The sequence below is a fragment of the Suncus etruscus genome, chromosome 8, assembly GCF_024139225.1.
Source record: "Suncus etruscus isolate mSunEtr1 chromosome 8, mSunEtr1.pri.cur, whole genome shotgun sequence".
In the NCBI taxonomy this organism is placed as follows: domain Eukaryota; kingdom Metazoa; phylum Chordata; class Mammalia; order Eulipotyphla; family Soricidae; genus Suncus; species Suncus etruscus.
This window is the reverse complement of record NC_064855.1, coordinates 17,619,078-17,634,165: the sequence shown is the minus strand read 5'-3', so window position 1 is coordinate 17,634,165 and position 15,088 is coordinate 17,619,078. Positions and strand designations below refer to the sequence as shown.

The 15,088-nt window shown below is 40.3% G+C and overlaps 2 non-coding genes across 2 annotated transcripts; both read left to right on the top strand.

Moving 5' to 3' along the window:
• Nucleotides 1–779: 779 nt before the first annotated feature.
• Nucleotides 780–884, top strand: LOC126017165 (U6 spliceosomal RNA). Its single transcript, XR_007498824.1, has one exon. It is a non-coding gene; the product is annotated as a U6 spliceosomal RNA (small nuclear RNA).
• Nucleotides 885–14,154: 13,270 nt separating this feature from the next.
• Nucleotides 14,155–14,261, top strand: LOC126016960 (U6 spliceosomal RNA). The gene has a single exon (XR_007498641.1). It is a non-coding gene; the product is annotated as a U6 spliceosomal RNA (small nuclear RNA).
• Nucleotides 14,262–15,088: the final 827 nt, after the last annotated feature.

The window sequence follows — 15,088 nt, the reverse complement described above, 5'->3', positions numbered from 1 at the left end:
CCTTTCCTTTTCCTACTCTCCTGCTTACCACTTTACAATTCTTTTTCTATCCTTTCACTTTCTCACCTCTGTTTTGTTATTTCTCCCTATTTTACCCATTTACCCTCAGTTCTTAACTGCTTAGGAACTGGAACATTTTCTCCACCCAACCCGCTGCCAGCCTGCTCCCAAAGTGAAAAAGTATGCCTCCCAACACACCTTGGCAGGAAGAAGCTGCCACCGCTAATGCTACTCATCTGCTCTCTGCAGCCCCTTTCTCCCACCTCCCTTTGTTGTGTGGACTGTTGTTTGCTACCACATTTGGCTTTTGAGAGACCCTTACCTTAAGGACATTTTCTGATCCTTAAGTGCTGCAAGCCATTTTTTCAGACTCCATAAGACCACACATCACAGGCTGAAGCTGTCCTTCAGATTTTATTAACACCACCACCACCACCACCACCACCACCACCACCCAGACTATTTCAAAGACTTAAAGGGGTTGTGTATATTTCCTTTGTATATTTCTTTAGATGTGGAGATCTGAGCAAAGAAGATGTATTTTTCTAATTGCTATAATTCTTATTGTGCATTTCCTTATGTAGGTATAGTTTTCCCCATCCTTTTTTTGGATTTGTTTAGAAGGAAATTATAGTAGAAAAATTTATCTTGGATTCTGAGTTCATGTTAGAACCAGATTATTGGGATTGATTAGCTTTTCATTTTTACCCCCAAATGAACCAGAAGCATCATGTGGCATTGTTCCTTTTTTGCATAGACACATTAAAATGGGGGAAATAGTGCTCACTTCGGCAGCATATATACTAAAAATGAAACAATACAGGGAAGATTAGCATGGCCCTGGCAAGAATGACATGCAAATTTATAAAATGGGGAAATACTACGTATAGAAAGAAGTTCTTATTTAATACAAATAGGAACTCATAAATTTTATGTTGCAGGGGACCTTTCTATTTTTTTTTGTTTTTTTTTTTTTTGTGTTTTTTGGGGCGGTCACACCCGGCAGTGCTCACGGGTTACTCCTGGCTGTCTGCTCAGAAATAGCTCCTGGCAGGCATGGGGGACCATATGGTACACCGGGATTCAAACCAACCACCTTTGGTCCTGGATCGGCTGCTTGCAAGGCAAACACTGCTGTGCTATCTCTCCAGGCCCTGCAGGGGAACTTTCACCCTGAACATTTGTCATAGTGACTTGACTTAGGCTTTAATTGATCATACATTGTCTGTTCACCCCTGAACCTTGGGTCCCATCTTTGGAAATGACATGGTTTTCTGCACCAAGAACAGAACTTCTACCAGGGAAGACCCTAATGCTGCCTTGGCACTGACTTGGTTCAGAGTGGGTTCATATGACACCCTGATGACTTGGAAACAGCAACAGGACAGGTTTCCCTGCATCGACACCTAACAGTGAGATGAAACTAGAAGACGCTCCATGACACCCTAACTTTGACATAAGATCTGTGCAAAACCCAAGATCTCTATTTACAGAAGCCTGACTGTGACAACCATGATTGAGGAAAACATTTCCTGGGACCATGAGGAAAGACTTTGAGATTAGACAGTTTAGTATGCCCGGAGCCTATATTTGGTCTTGTGACAGGATGCTTCATGGGTAGGGACACCCTGTTTTTAAGCCAAAGGTTTTTCCTTTCTATTTTCCCCAACTTTTACTGCACCTATGCAAAAAAAAACTGCCACCCTGTTGTTGTTCTTTAAATTTTTAGAAAGCGTCTCCCACCTTTTTCATAGACTCTTGGTACATGGATTACCTTGTTTTTCCTCATATTTATGCATTTTTCTATCAAATTAAGAAAGGGGGAAGAAAAGATGGGAGTCAGAGGCCAAGTGGTCTCAGGTGGATTGGTGGAGATTAAAAAAAAAAAAAAGAACAGAACTAAATATCCAAGTCAAAGACAACAACAATAAAATCAAGAGACCCAAAAATATCAATCTAAACTTAAAATGGGCCTGTTATACTGGCAGGCCAGGGGGTAAAAGGTGATGGTATAGGATGCACTCTGGCAACATTGGTGGAGAGAGATCAACACTACTGGTGGGGTTGGCCCTGATTCATTGTATATCTGAAATACAACTATAAAGGACTTTGTAAATTACAAGGGTTTTAATAAAATAAAATTTTTAAAAAATCCTAGGTTTGACCCCTGGCACTATGTAATCTCCCAAGTAACCCCCAAACAAAAAAACAGAAAAGAAAATGCAAGTTATTTGAGTATCGACGAATGCAAAATAACAAAAACAAATTCTTAGGACTAAAGAAACTGTATTTGGAATTTACCTACTATTGGATGACTTGATACCCATACAAAAACAGGGTTAATTAAATTGTGGCTGAATGTTGTATCCAGCCCACCAAGTATAACCTAACTCCTAAGTATGATGATGGTTAGGATTGTGGTCACTGGGGGATAATTAGATTCAGATAAGGTCATGATAGTAGGTCCACTAGGTTGAGGTTAAGTCCCTAGAATTCTCTCACATGCAGGCTCTGAGCACACAGCTAAAAAAAAAAAAATAGCCTTCTTTAAGCCACAAGAGGTCTTGCACCAAAATCCAGCCAATACAACACCCTGATCTTGGACTTTTCGCTTCCAGAACAGAAAGAAAATAAATGTCTATGATTTAAGCTATGTGCTGTATGGTATTTTGTCACAGCAGCCCAAACAGACGGAAATAATCCCTAAACATCAGCTTCCCTTGTCAAAGGTGTATTAAAATTATATTCATGTCAGCTTTTTGGAGAAATCTTCCACGAATTAAAGCAAGCTAGCCGTCTGTTAGGATATTGGACTGGATAGACTCTACGTCTTTTTATGAGACAGCTCATCTATACTCAGCCGCTCTTCTGTAGGGGCATCAGTCTAAGAATCTTTATGAATTATAAAGCCAGTCAAATCCATATTCCTAAATGAGTAATTAAATACTTTACCCACAGGTCTATTCGTCTAGAATCATAGTCTTGACAGTAAACTCTTGAATATCGAGAGTAGAAGATTAGGTTGAAGGAAAGAGAAGTAGTGATGGAGAGTGCAGAAAACTACATTTAAGCAGGATCAAGAAACAGCCCTCCCCTGAGGTCCACAGAAAGAAATTGTCATAGGAGCCTAAATCAGAATTTGTTTCAATCAGATACCTAGAAATAAATTTGTATGTATGCGACTGATGCATTTATAAAAATAAATAAAATAAATAAATAAATAAATAAAAAATAAATATACATACATAAATATACATAAATATACATAAATATACATAAATTTGTATGTATGCGACTGATGCATTTATAAAAATAAATAAAATAAATAAATAAATAAATAAAAAATAAATAGCATAAATAAAAGCTAGGAGAAAAATCCTATAGTGCAGTCAAGTGGAAACGTCTCTATTAAGTTTGAGGTATGCAGAGATGAATGAGAAACTCCAGTCAAGGAACCTGGAGTGTAGAAAGGAAGCAGGTGTACATTGCAACCATTATAGGTCCTAAAGGCGTGTCTCTTATATGCACACAACATCGTGTTAACAGGGAAGGAAAGCACCTAGCTTTGCCCAAGGAGCAGGTGTGAATGCTTGTTTATCAAGGGGAAAATCACACAGGAGATGGTCATTAGCAGTTAAACAAGGCTCCACAGGCTAGACATGGATTCTGAGGAAAATGGAGACTAGATAGGTCATTTACAAGACCCATTGTCTAAGAGAGCATGGTGTATATCTGGGAAATGAGAAGTCACATTTTATCATTTGGCTAGTTGACAAAATGGCTGGATCCCAGGTTGCCAGGGTATAAATAGTGAGAAAAGAAGCTAAGGAAAAATATGCAGGAACATATCTTGATTGGATGCTTTAGATGTTTTTGATAGATTATTATAGGTAATGGAACTCTTTGGACCACTTAAACTGCATGCTCAAATTTATATTCTAGAAATATCATTCTAGTGGTATCATGGTCACAAAGTGGCAGTGTGGAGTGGATTTTCAAGTGAATCTTAGAGCCAGAGAGATAGTACAGTGGGTAGGATTCTTGCCTTGCATGCAATCAATCTGGGTTCAATTTATTGTATCACATATGGTCACCCGAGCACTGTCAGGACTGACCCATGAGCATAGAGACAGAAATAAATCCTGAACACTGTCAGGTATGGTCCGAACTTTTCCCAAATAAATAAATCAAAATAATGTGAGACTTAGATAATTTTGTTGTTGTTCTTTCAGATTGGAATAAATGGAAGAACCATTCATGCCCAAGACAGTCCTGGATTATGAAACAGACCCATTAGATTGTGTATTATTTGGAAAATGGGTAGTAGGAAGATGACAATTTCACTTTGAGATGACTTAGCTTTGAAATATATAGCCAGGCAATAAATAATCTGAAAGGCTAGAGTCCAGGGAAGTGATTGAGCAAGGAGTCAAGAATGTGTAGGTGGAAATGGGACCAAAAAACTTATAGAAAGTGGGTGTGGCTGCCACTAAACAGAGTCTGTATTGAAGGACTGAGTTTTGGAGGTTGGGAGTGTACTGACCTTTCCTGTGGATACTCAGCCAACTGAACCCTATGCTCTAATACTCAGGATTATGGTATACCCTGGAGCCAGTTCATCTGGAGGTCAATGGGATTTCAGGGGTACTTGGAAACCAGTAGGGTTTCACCCAACCAGTACACAAAGGTATTGTTGCTGGGGAAGGATGAGATTCACACGTTCAAGACATGAGCTCCAGTTTTTTGAGTTATCTCCCTGGCTATTAAGACCTTTAAAAAACATCAGCCATGAGTATCAATATGACGAACACTAATTTGTGTAAAAATCAATGTACTGTGAAAAGGGGGGACATGTTGATGCCTAGAAAGAAGCCAAATAATCACATTTCATAAAAATTATCAAGTTGACATCAGAGATAGAACTTTCAGGTTCGGTGTGGGAGCAGTCTCCCTCACAGTATAAACAGTTTGATTAAAGTTTCCAAAAGAAGTAGAAAGCTCGGTGCTAACTTTGTTTATCTTGCCAGTAGGGCAAAAAGATGTGATTTGCTAGTGATTTTCTAATATGGGAAAAACAGCTTTCGAGTTTTTCACTTTGACATTCAATTTTATTGACACTGACAGACAGCCTTGGGTGGGATAGAGGGATTATTGCAACTGAGGCAACTCAACTAATTATCACATATAACCTTAGTTTTCTCTTGCCATGATACAGTATGATTAGTTATGAGGCTGCAAGAGTTTCCCTCACACTTTAGAAGTCATGTTTTCCTGATAGAATATCATAATTGTGAGATCTGACTTTGTGATAATTCCAGAATCGTGCGACACAACTTCCCAGGCAGCAGGATTTTTGCAAGATCCATTAAAAACAGATATTGATATCTATAGATGTTCATAAAGCTGCAAATATAAACTAGCCATATTATGAATATGAGATTGTATCACTCATGCAGCTAAAAGATGACACTGGTCATATAACTTATTCGAATATGGTTGTAAACAGGAGCAGTTCTGAATAAAAATTGTCTTGATAATCTATCTGGAAAACCCAAAGAAAGTTTTAAGGCCAATGGGGCTCAACAGTCTTGGGGTCCTTTGAGTTGTGTGAATGTTCGTGTGTTACATGTGTGCACCAGAATCAAAACCAGAGCTTCCTACATATGTTGTATAAGTTCTACCTCTGAGCTCTATTCCCAGTCCTCCTCTTTGGGAATGCATTTTGGCCCTGTAGAAAATTTAATGTTTGTTCATATAGTTTCAAATTCCACTCAAATCCCATAACTGCATATTGAGTTGATGATTCTACTTTTGTGTCTCCTTTATGGTTATCCCTGCCTGATTCCAGGGCTGGTTAGAGACCAAAAATGACAATTTTTGCACCAAGGACCCATGTTTATTCATTCTTCAAACTCTGTCAACTTAAATCAAACCATTGTCTGACTTAGAGCAAATACCAAACCCTTAATTTCCAAAGGGCTGCAAGTAGTTTAGCAATGCAACTCACATTAAAGTCAATGTCTGGCTAAGTCCCACGTAACTCTTTGAAGATGTAGGGGTTGTCGAAAGGGTTCCAGAAAAGGAATAATCATCTTACTCTTTTTAAGATTTAAGTAGGACTTCCCCCCTCCCCTACACACACACACACACTTTTAAAAAAGTGATTTCAGCTCTCCAAAGATACTTTCTCTCTGCCAGCAGGAACCCCACGTAGTACTTTGAATAGTTCCTTTTACTTGTCCCCAGACTCTGAAGAGCTGAAGTTCAGTTTGTTTCAAGATGAGATTTTGAAGAAAAGCAAGCCTTAATTTCAGTCTTGTCACTCACTAAGCTTTCTCTCTAAGACTTTCATTCCACTACTAATATCTCTCTCTATTTTATTTATGTCACTGGGCCTGAGATGAATAACTCATTTATGCAAAAATTTTCATATATCTACAGGATGCCAAAATACAGAATGGGCATACACTCTTACACTGCAGTTAATAAACCCTGGTAAACAGCATCGTGTTTCAGAGGCAATTAGTATAGTTCATGACTTCAATTACAACCACCTCCCCAAATAAGAACCCTTATGATTTCTAATAATTGTAGTTTAGCTTTCACCTAGAGTGTTCCTCTGTCTGTGTCAACTTTAAGGCAGAAAAGTATTGCCAGTGGAGAAAAAAGAATGATGACTGCTGCTGGCCACTGGGCTGACTCCAAGGGTGGGGCCCTGGAGTCTCCAACTCTTCTTGTAAAGCTCTGCCATGGGACTTTGACTTGATCTTACTCTGCTCTGCCATCCACCATTCACATATGTTCTCCTGCCAGAGCCAATTACCTGGCTTCTCAGTTTACATAGTCAACCTGAAGCTTCCATTTTGCTGGCTAATAGAAAGTAGGAGAAAAACTTCAAACTTAGGAAAGGTGAGAAATTTTAAGTCAGTAAGGTCTCAGGCATATTCACTTCCTAAAGAATCACTTTGCAAAGTAAGATCATTTTAATAGTACCAGCTCCCAACTCATCTAATCACCTTCTTTTTGAGCATGGCACTTCCTTTTTGAGCATGGCCAAGAGGCACTCCCCATCATGGGTCCAGTCTGACATCTGTAGACAACAAGGCCAATGGGTCTATGTTTTGCTCCTAAGTCATCTACCAAGGAGGTAAAAAAGTCCAGAGAACCAAGACACGTTGTCTTTGGTATTGAGATGCCTTTGTCCACTCTTTTTTCACTTCCAAGGCATCCATCACACTTGGATTCCTGGAGACATTGTTATGCTGGCAAATTACATATGTTCAGCATCAACTGCAAATAGAATTTCTGATTTACAATTTACAGAATTATCTCTTTCACCCTCTGGGTTTGCACAGTGCCTCATCCTGGGGTTTTTGCTCAGTATGTGTTGTTAGGAAGATGAAGAAGAAACAAAGAAGAAGAAAAAGCCATCCTCTTTCCTTTTCCCCCTCCTCCATTGGAGGTGCAAATGAAACAGTCTTTTGATTTAGAAGAAAACCTACTGAGGACCGAAAGGTGTGTCATCGAGGTAGCGTGCCTTCTTCATTATCTGCTGCTTTTCCCAATTGGCAGTGCTTGATAGAAAGCCATAGTCTTTCAAAACCTATGATGAAGGGGTATTGGGATAAACAGAAGCACTCCTAGTCATTGAATGCCTCCGACTGCCAGGGAGTGTGACTTTTAAAGCCAGTTTCTAGAAGCGCAGCCTTTTTTATCTTCAAATGTTCAAAATTAATTTGCCGAATAATACAGATGGGCTCTCTCCCCTTACTGAAATTGTCTTTAAAAAATCACTGAAGTTTAGACTCTGCTTTCCATATGGAAATTTCTGGTGCTTTTGTCCTCTTTTTAATGAAACCATTGATATTTATTTGGAATAATTGAGAAAAAAGATGTGTTTTTGCAAGGGGGCAGAGGGCTTCAGCTAATGCACAGACATTGAGTACACAGGACCAGCTCAACACAATTACTGGGGGTCTGGGGAGATGCCACCCCACCCACTACTGTGTTTCAGAGGCAGGTTGGAAATCTCCCAAATGGAATGGGTTTGCCAAATCAGGTTACAATGGCCAAGTCCATATTCTCATCATTTCAAAAGATTGCTCCTCTGCTCTGAAAGGCATTGCAAATAAACATGAAGACAGACAGAAAGGGAGAGAGGTGTGGGAGAGAAAGGCAGAGGGAGGGAGGGAGGGTGGGAGGAAGGGGGAGAGAGAGAGAGAGAGAGAGAGAGAGAGAGAGAGAGAGAGAGAGAGAGAGAGAGAGAGAGAGAGAGAGAACTCCTCACCTCCCCAGAAAGGATTCAAAACCTTAGTGAAGGCTTAACATTCCTGTTTTCTATATTCCCTGCAAAGCAGCCAAACTCAGAACCAGTAAAAGACAGTAGGAAAACAAACAAATGAACAAACAAACAAAAACAGAAGCCCTGAAAGTCACACCAGTAAACCTAGAATAATTAATCCTTTTATTTCAGAATATGCACAAGACATACTTTTAAGTTTCTAACCCTCCTATTAGAAAATGTCCCTGTTCCTGTTTTGTTTGTTTTGGTGCCACACCTGGCAGTACCCAGGGACCTGGTAGGGTTTAGGAAGCCAGATGAAGTGCTAGAGATCAAACACATGAGCCACATGCAAGGCAACCATCCTCTCTGCTACACTATTGCTCCCGCTCTAAAATACATCATTGTAAACACGTAAGGATTTATTTTGTGTGTGTGTGTGTGTGTGTGTGTGTGTGTGTGTGTGTGTGTGTGTTGGGCCACATTGGATGTACTCAGGGATTATTTCTGGCTTTGCACTCAGAAATCACTCCTGGAGACCATACGGGATGCAGGAGATCAAACCCGGGTCTGTCCTGTGTTGCCATGTGCAAGGCAAACACCCTAACGCAGTGCTTTCACTCCGGCCCTGGCACTTAAGGATTTCAATGATATTACAAACTCTTGAAGAATGTATTTTTCTGAATGTTACTAATTCTGTTGACTATTAAGCTTTTTTATTTTCTTTTTTTTTTTGGGGGGGGGGCCACAGCCAGCATTTCCTGGTGATGCTCAGAGGACCATATGGTATGCTGAAGAAGGAACTCTGGTCAGTCACTTGCAAAGCAAGCACCCCACAGACTGTACTATTTTTTCAGGCCAGGAAGCTTGTTTATTTTTTAAATTTTGGTTGGGGGAGGCCATATCCATCAGTGCTTGGGAAACCAAGAAGTGCTTGAATCGAATCAGGGAATCCTGCAAGCAAACTATCTCTCTAGCCCTTTGAGCAATTGCCATAAGTGGTCCCTTATGCTTGCTTATTAAGTTAGAAAAATATTAGGAGAGTATCACTACTATTTTAAAATCTACATAAAGGTTCTTCCTAGCAGGAAAAATTTAAATATGCTTATTTTGATCCTAGAAAAGGTTAAGGGACATTATTTGAATTTTGACTGAGGAGATTCAGGCTGACAAACAACTTGACAGGATAAAAGGAATACTACAGGTAGACTCTATATTCAAATGCTTTACTACTAATTTTGATTAGCTTAAAATGAATTCATGACAAAAGTATACAAATTTTAATCAGATCTATAAAAGAGAGAATAAAAGAGAGAAGTATGAATATTGTCCTAAAGGTCTAAGCTGTTTTTCCTAAGATCTTTCTCCATGGAGCTCAAAGGTTGAATAGGTCTGTCTACAACTGCTGTCACAATTGCCTTCCTAGGTATTTTAAAATTAATCAGTCAAGCAAAAACTTATTGACCAATATACTATTTTTAGCCAAAGAAATATACAAAGCATGTTCTCTTATCTCAAAGACTTCGCAATTGAGTTAAAGAGGCAAGATCTGTGAAAAGTTAATGGCTCAAGGCAGTCTATGAAAAAGCATCAAATATGTAGAGGGGGAAAGGAGACAAATATATTAAAATCCTGTTACATGATTCCACACTACACAAATAGAGTGACTTTGAAAACCAGAGTAATCCCTTCTACTAATAAAATGGAAAACTGTTATATAACACAATTGACTCTAAATACAACAAAATTTCCAAAAAATAACTAGACTTACACATCCAAGTGCTATACCTACTCATACTATTATTCTGCTTGCCAATTTGAAAAAAAAAATCAAGCCCAAAATACCACCCGGATATGAAAGTCACATACAATTTCACTTCAGAGAAAAAGGGATCAGGGCACGAGCAATAGTCCAGCAGGTCTAGAGTTTGCTTTGTCCACAGTCCACCTGAGTTTATCTCCAGCACCAAATGGCCCCCTCAGCCCACCTGGAGTGATGCCTGAGTCTTGAACAGTCAATAGTAAACCCTGAGCATAGTCAGGCATGGCCCTAAAATAAGAAGGATTTAAAAATGCTGGCTGTGAAGACTGGGAGATTACTAACCACAAGATAGAAGAAGTGATGCAAGAGCAAGAAAAGATAAGGAACAGGTTCTTTTGGTTAGCTTCTGAAGGGAAGAAGGCATCGTCACTATGATTTAGGCCCAATGATGCTCCTTTCAAACTTTAGTCCCCTGAAATTGTAAGAGAACACGGCAATTTACTACAGAAACCTTAAAAGAACAATAACATCAATAGAAAAACCCTAAAGCAGACTAGTGTTGGCTCTAAGTTAGTTGGCTACTTGGTTAGTTGGTTCATCTAATTCTTATGATAATAAAGAGTTAATGTTATTGTTATGCACAGATGTAATTTCAGAGCTGATGATGCCCCATCACTCCCCCAGGTCTATTTTCTTCCTTGGATCTCAGGCCCCCTTGGGTCGCATCAGATAACCCAACTTGATAGAAAGTGTAACCAACCTCAGAACATCTCTGCAAACGTTCCTTTCCCTTTGCCCACACCCCAGATTTCAGTCTCATCTGACACATTCCTCTGATCATAAACTTTGCACAACCAAGTCAAACGAGACCCCCTGGTTTTCTTGTTGGTACCCTACCCTAGCTTTGGGCTTGAGAGATTCCATGTAGAGGTGTAGAGCAGGTCCCTCTGCCCCTCACTGCCAAACTTGGGCAATCAAAGCTCAGCCCCCTCCCCCATGAGAAGGTCCCCCTGGTGTCTGTAGCAAACATACAGAAGAACTCATAAGATGAGGATAGGACTCAGGGCTCATTACCATCTGGGGGAAGGAGACTTTGTTATAGAGAAGGGGGGCAGAGGCAGAGAGTGGAAAGTTAATTTCATCTCTTTCCTCTTCCTCCCTTTGATGGCTGCCCTGGCCTTTGAAGTTGGGTAAATACACAGCATGGTGGGAGGGGATGCCAGCTGCCCAGACACCTCTGGCAGAAGACAGAAGAGCTGCTGCCTGCCCTCCCCAGCCTGTGAGGTGTGCTCGGTTGCAACACTCTTTCCCAAGGGGTCTTGTGCATGGGGAATTGTCCAAAATTAGGTCCCAACCCAGCACTGATGCAGCCTTTGGCAGCATCATTTCCACACAGGGTTCTCTGGCTCCAGCCTGGTCTTCTCATCTGATGTTCTTCTTCAGCTTGTCCCCTGTGATGAGGGCAGAAAGATCCTCTATCTCGTCCCCGTTGGTTCTTTGCTCTTTCCTCTTGGCACCACATGCTTTTCAAGTCCTTTGGCAGAGTCAGTCAGGGCTGATCTCTCTGGATCTTTTTCCCTCTTTCCTGTTAAGATGTAAATCCCTATCTGGTCTATTCACACCTCAAATGTGCATTAAATACCTAAGGTATACAAAGCATTATGCCAGGGTTTGCATGATCAGCAGGCTTGATCTGATGCCAGTCACAGCGGCTGCCTCGAGAGGGGCTGCAAGGAAGTAGCAAAGGGCTACTTCCTTCCTTCCTTCCTTCCTTCCTTCCTTCCTTCCTTCCTTCCTTCCTTCCTTCCTTCCTTCCTTCCTTCCTTCCTTTCTTCCTTCCTTCCTTCCTTCCTTCCTTCTTTCCTTCCATCTTTTTTGCTCTTCCTTCTTTTCTTCCATCCCTTCCTCCCTTCCTTCTTTCCTTTGTTCCTTCCTCCATTTTCCTTTCTTCATTTTATTCCTCCTTCCCTTCTTCTCTCTTCTTTCCTTCCTCTCTCCTTCCCTCCCTCCATCCCTTCCTTCTTTCCTTCCTTCCTTGCTTCCATCTTTTCCTCCCTTCTTTCTTTTTATGCCTTCCTCCCTTCCTTCTTTGTCCCTTTCTTCATTTTATTCCTCCCTCCTTCCCTTCCTTCCTTCCCTTTTTTCCTTATTTTCTTTTGTTTCCCATCATTACTTCCTTCTTTTCTTCCTTCCCTTCCTTTCTTTTTCTTTCCCTCCTCCTCTTCTCTTCCCTTCTTTCTCTTCTGCCTCTTCCTCTTAGTCATTCTCACTCTTCTTTTCTTTCTTTTCTTCTTCCTCCTCCTCTTCCTCCTCCTCCTCTTTGTCCTCTTCTAATACTACTTCATTATCTCCTTCCTCCTCCTCCTTTATTGAGAGCAAACTGGTGGTTCATAAAGTTTACTCCTATCTCTATGCTCTCAGGAATCACTTCCAGTGATGCTTCAAGGACACTGCTGTGTTGAGAACTGAGCCTGGGTTGGCTTCCTATAAAGCAAAAACACCCTACCTACTGTCCTACCTCTCCAACCCAACTGAATCTTACTGGTATCACTCTTTTCTTCTTGGGAACTCACCGAAATCTCCTCTCCTTCATTTTACTTTTAAACATTTAATTGGGAGGTGTATTTAGCTTATGTTCAAGGTTTACTCTGACTTTTCACTCAGGAATCACTCCTGGCAGGCCTTGAGGACCCTATGGGATGCTGGAGAACGAATCTGAGTCTCCTACGTACAAGGCAAACACTCTACCCACTGTACAATTGCTCCAGCCCCTAAACTTAATTTGTTGTTTAAATTGCCATCCCTTCCCCATATTTAGCTATTGTGGTTATATGCTCAGGGAATGCACAACTTTCTGCTGAGGTGCTCATTGCTGGGTTGTGGTGTTTTCTGGAGACTGCATACTTCATAAATGTGCAGCTTACACACCCATATTCTCCAAAATTTAAGCATTCGACCATGATATTCATGTATTTTTCATTGTGGTACCAGCCAAGAGTGGCTCATGTCAGCTTGCACATGCCTGATTTGGGAACACTGGAGTTTGCACATTTACGTATTCTTTTTCGTTAATAGGGTCGTGGACACCACAATTGGCACAGGTGCGAGTCTTGCTTGTCACTCTTGCTTGCAGAGACATCCTTAGCCCTTGTCATTTCCCTAGAAGCCTTCTTGTTTGATAGAAACTATATTCATTTTACTACTAAGAACAACCACAATAATTCGATGCCTAATAATTAAATAAATAGACATAATAAGCCTATTAAGAAAACCCACAGTAATTAAAATTGATTGGATTAAAACATAGATGCCTGGCTTATTTTAGTATCAAAATGTATATGCTGAGTGAAAGGGTGAGGACTAGGCTTATTTACATTTCCTCATCCATAGAGAAAAAGTTGGAGTGTTACCTTATTTCCATAAGGTAGCCGTTGGTAAGTGTTGGAACAAACTAGAAACCTGAGACTAAGCATGTTTAATGTGGTTGCTTAAACACATTGCCTAGTATGTAATAAATAACATAGAACTGCCTTGCACACACATGAACACACATATGCACACACAATTGCACACACAAGTACTCTGATCAAAAGCATCCTTTCAAGGATGGCTCTGAATAGTTATCTTGACTCTCTCCAAGTCTCCACATGATGCCATGGCCTCCTTTCAACACGTTTCCTTCTCCTCCTTTTTCTAGAAATGCCAGTCTATTGTTTGTTAGGATGCAGTGATGTTTATCATGCTCTTGGTACCAGAAAACATTTCTATCCAGCCATAATCCACTGTCTTCCAAACCGCTTATTTCACTGTGCCTTTATCCTTGTGAAACCTTTTATTTTTATACTCAAAATGATGCTCATTCTTCTTTTCCCCACAGTAGTTTCAGGACTGTTAGGTGCATTATTGCCTCCCAAGGCATTAAGGGTTAAAACCAGAATACAAAATCAGTGGCAAGAGGAGAAGTGATGAGCCAGAGAGCTCATTGTAGTGGTTGTATCCTAGAGTGTGGATGTGGCCCTTCTGGTCTTCAGCTGAAAGGCTGAAGTACTTAGTACTTAGTAGCTCTACAGATAAAGGCAGGCCACATCACCTTGTTAAAAGGCATACTCTGGTGCTCGCTTCGACAGCACACACACTAAAACTGGAATGATACAGAGAAGATTAGCATGGCCCCTGCACAAGGATGACACGCAAATTCGTGAAGCGTTCCATATATATGTGTGTGTGTATGTATGTATGTATGTATGTATGTATGTATGTATGTATATATATATATTTGCAGCAAAAAAAAAAAGGCATATTCTGAGTCCCTGTTCCCATAATTGTGAGTTCAATGACTCGGTAAATACTTGCAATTTGACGTTCTTTTGTGAGGGGGGAAGTTGAGCCAGACTGGAGTGGTGCTCAGGGATTCTTCCTAGTTCTATGATCAGAAATAATCACTCCTGGAGGTGCTTTGGGTGAACTATATACAGCATCAGGGATTAAATTTACTTACATGCTTACTCTCTGTACTATCTCTCTGGCACTATCTCCAGCTTGTACTTCTAAAAGTTTCCGGATTCTGCTGTCTGTTACTGCATATCTGGGAGCTATATATATATATATATATATATATATATATATATATATATATATATATATATATATATGTGTGTGTGTGTGTGTGTGTGTGTGTGTGTGTGTGTGTGTGTGTGTGTGTGTGTATTTTGTTTTGCTTTGTTTTGTTTTTGTTTGAGGGTCATGCCCAGATAGTACTCAGGGCTGACTCCTCGCTCTGTGCTCAGGGATCTCCTGGTGGGGTGTGTTTGATGGGGATACTGATTTGGTGAGGATTGAACCTGCATGACCACATGCAAAGCAATAGTTCTGACACTTCGGAGCCATATTTTGACTATCTCTGTTGTCATGGAATAGATTTATGTGCTTCTTTCAGAACTAAGTAGTACTTTAAAGTCTGGGTTGCTCAGGACATTGCTAAAAGAATATATATATATACTCATGTAGACACACTTACCTATCTATGGTGAGAGAGTAAGTATAGA